This window comes from Danio aesculapii, chromosome 18 (assembly GCF_903798145.1).
Source record: "Danio aesculapii chromosome 18, fDanAes4.1, whole genome shotgun sequence".
Taxonomy (NCBI): domain Eukaryota; kingdom Metazoa; phylum Chordata; class Actinopteri; order Cypriniformes; family Danionidae; genus Danio; species Danio aesculapii.
The window spans coordinates 21,848,730-21,851,229 of NC_079452.1; the positions used below are offsets into that span (position 1 = coordinate 21,848,730).

Sequence of the window (2,500 nt, forward strand, 5' to 3'; positions counted from 1 at the left end):
AAAACGCACCCTAGTTAATGTATTGAAGATGTGCAAAAATGTAGACAGCGCCCTCTAGAGGATTTATCTTCTGTAACGTACAACAAAATGAATGCTAAGTAACGTTATCAGAGACAAACATTTAGACAGTGCCCTCTAGTGCATTTGTCATCTAAAACGTACAGTATAACAAAACACATCCTAAGTAATGTATTTCATATTTGCAAAAATGTAGACAGCGCCCTCTAATGGATTTTTCATCTGAAATGTACAACAAAATGTACCCTATTTAGCATTTCAGATTGGCAAAAATGAATACAGTGCCATCTAGTGGATTTTTCATCTAAAACATACAACAAAATATCGCATTTCAGATTGGCAAAAATGTAGAAAATTTGCCCTTTAGTGGATTCGTCATCTGAAACGTTTAACAAAATGCACCCTAAGTAATGTATTTCAGAGTCACATTTAGATGGAACCCTCTAGTGGATTTGCCATCTGAAATATATAACAAAACCCACTGTAAATCACATATTTCAAATTGTAGACAGCACCCTCTAGTGGATTTTTCATCTGAAATGTACAACAAAACGTACCCAAAGTAACGTATTTCAGATTCACAAAAATGTTGACAGCGTCCTCTACTGGATTTATCATCTAGAACATGCACCAAAATGCACCCTAAGTAATGTATTTCAGATTTGCAAAAATGTGGACAGCGCCCCCTGGTGGATTTGTCATCTGAAACGTACAACAAAACGTACCTGGACAAAAACATATCTAAAACACATTTACAATGAAGCGAAGGCTTCTCTCAGCATGATTCCTAAACAAACCAAGCACTTTCCAATAAATCCAGTGTTCTGTGCGCAGCTCACAATGCAAAAAAGTCTTCAGAGTCTGATCTGAATCATTCTCGGAGGTGAAAAGTTATCCAGCAATCTGAGAACAGCCTGAGGTCTTCACGGCCAGCCAACAAACTCAAGAAAACAACAAAGCCACTTTCAAAAGGGACATCTGAGTGGAGAAAAACACACATTTGAGAAGAGCCAGCAGATTGTGTGCATTTGCTACACCTACAGCAGGTCAGATCTGCAATCTTTTTCCTCTTCTGAGACACAAAAACAGACAAATAGAGCTCAAAAACACCCTCAGACTCCAAACTTCAGCATATTCACGGCTGCAGGCAGTACAGAAACACTGCAGAAGTGGCTTGTAAAGATGTTTCAATTACTCGCAGTAAAAATATGAATAAACCTCCTACACAAATATGACATGACTATTGAAAAGAGGTTTTAATTTGAAATAATGAATGAGATTATAGTGTGCTGAGACTAATGTATAGTGTGTAACAGTTCATGCTAATGATACTATGGCATTTTTAGTAATGGAAATTATTACATTTATTAATAAAGTTGAGGTTACTTACATTTTGATGCATTTATTAGGATGGCCGACTTGAGATGTACCTAATAACAATTTATTTAGTTATTACTACAACATTTATGTCATTATTTTTTTGTTACTGTTGTTTCATTTTGTGTTTATAATTGCTCACATCTGGCAGAAAACCCATATTTTATTTATCAATCATTGTATCATTGTATTGTTGCCTTCAGTAATACATATCAAATGGGAATGCTTTTGATAATTACATTTTTAATATTATATATTATAGCATACCTAAACTACTATTATTAGGGAATTAATTAGTTTAATGTGCTAAAGGTCTTAGTTACTTGTTAAAAAAATGAATTATGCATTAAAATATTGTGACCCAACACTTTTAAATAATTATATTTAAAATAAAAGTGCAGTAAAAGCTTTATTTTATCAATAGCTTAATTAAATTAAATTAAATTAAATTAAATTAAATTAAATTAAATTAAATTAAATTAAATTAAATTAAATTAAATTAAATTAAATTAAATTAAATTAAATTAAAAAATTTAATTTAATTGGGCAAATATTCATCATTGCATTCAAAATAAAAGTTTGTTTTTGACATAATATATATGTGTGTACTGTGTGTATTTATTTTGTACTGTATATATACGGTGTTGTGAAAGCTACTTGTAAAATGTAGTGAGCTAAGCTATTAGCTACTGTACTTAAAATGTAGCTTAACTACACTAAAAGCTACCCCCTGGGAAATATAGCAAGCTAAGCTAAAAGCTACATGGGAAAAGTAGCTTAGCTCCATCTAAGCTATTTTTACTATTTTCATTTTTAAATCGAAGCAACTTAAATCCAAGACAATCACATCTTAGAGATCAAAAAAACTGTGAATGAAACATCTGAGGCAGAATAGTTCAGTTTAGTTATTTACTGTATATAATATGCTGGACTAAACAGAAACACATTATAGTTTATAACAGCTAAAACAAAAAAATCCAATAAAACCAGGAGTTACATATGTAAAATACTATATATATATATATACTAAAGTATTTAAATTGCGCACAGCATCAGAAATTAAGTCATTGCATCTTAACATGTACTTCTCGAGGTATGCTCACGG

The 2,500-nt window shown here is 31.5% G+C and overlaps 1 protein-coding gene across 1 annotated transcript in view; it reads right to left on the reverse strand.

Moving 5' to 3' along the window:
* si:cabz01090165.1 (uncharacterized protein LOC100333421 homolog) overlaps positions 1–2,500 on the reverse strand; it is a 243,597-nt gene that overhangs the window by 230,791 nt on the left and 10,306 nt on the right. The gene's annotated exons all lie outside the window — the stretch shown is intronic.